This window comes from Pollachius pollachius (genome assembly GCF_949987615.1).
Source record: "Pollachius pollachius genome assembly, chromosome: 5".
NCBI classification, from domain to species: Eukaryota; Metazoa; Chordata; class Actinopteri; order Gadiformes; family Gadidae; genus Pollachius; species Pollachius pollachius.
The window spans coordinates 16,079,246-16,080,563 of record NC_136938.1 but is presented as its reverse complement, the minus strand read 5'-3'; positions in this window follow the sequence as shown (position 1 = coordinate 16,080,563).

Below are 1,318 nucleotides of genomic sequence, written 5' to 3'. Positions count from 1 at the left end.
CCATTATGCATTTTGTAAGAACAAAGTAAATATATATATATATATATATATATATATATATATATATATATATATATATATATATATATATATATATATATACCTATCTATCTGTCGACTGTAGGGCTTGCTAGTGGGAAATACCCTCGCAGAACAGGACAAAGCGCAAATAAATATCCTACTTCTAATAACAAGAGAGAAGAAACACGACTCCAACAAACCAGTGTTTGAGGGAAGTAAAAGCTTTGTTTTTGCAGCATTACAAATTTATTCGTGGGGGAGGGGAAAATCAAACTGATATTTAGCCCCTACTAGCTTTTTTCCCCCTGCTTTTGTTTCATGCACGGCTCTTTTTACCACATGGTAGTGACAGATTGTTTGAGCTGGAAGGAAAAGCCATTCGAAGCTAATTAAGCAGCCATTCCAGGCACTATTCGCCGGCAGGAGGGAGAGTAGCAGAGGCATTTGTCAGCGCCGAAGCCAACGTGGGTTTAATTGACATCATGGGATACTGACTGACAGCTTTTCTAGCTTTTGACCAATGGCAAGACAGCTGCGCCGCCATTGGATAAACGGCAGTGAAAGGAAAGCAAACCCCACGTGGGGGCGTGCATAGTGAGCAACACGTGATAGGCTGGTGTCCTCGGGCGCAGACGTGTTGTAGCTTACCTAGTGCTGCTGATATGAAAGCTTGTGGAAGCTTGAGGTCTCGTTAGAAATAGGCCGATCAATTCGCTCAAAAGACATTCAACGACAGATTAAATGTTTTTTGCCCTTCTTCTAATTGTGTTCTTGTTTTGGATCTTAATAAGACACAAAAAATATCCTTCATATGATCAAACTCAATGCATCCATTTTCTAACTATTTATATATCTTAAACAGGAATTTTAAATACCAGCTCAGCCCATTTCTTTGAAAAGTTATGCAAGCATATATTTTGAATAACATTATTTTCCTTTAAACAGTTGTTGCTAAAATTGTATTCGGTCTTGTACATTGAATAGAAATCACACACCATGCGACATCCTTACATTCTAACATAAGATTAAAACATTGGCAATAAGCTAAACAAATATTACTTTTGTTTTGAACAAGTTGTCGGGAGGATCGTTGAACGTTAGCTCTGATCCAAAATGGCGCACATATAAGGTTATGTTCCACCGACCAGTCAGAGCCGCGTAGTGAGTGTCCCCACGTGGGGATCACTAGCTGTGATTGGTCAATAAGACTAAACTCCTCCGGAGAACCCAATTGGTGTGTTCAAGGCCCCCTCTCGGCAGCGGAGTCCTCATGTCAGTGCACAGTCTGTGTGTGGTA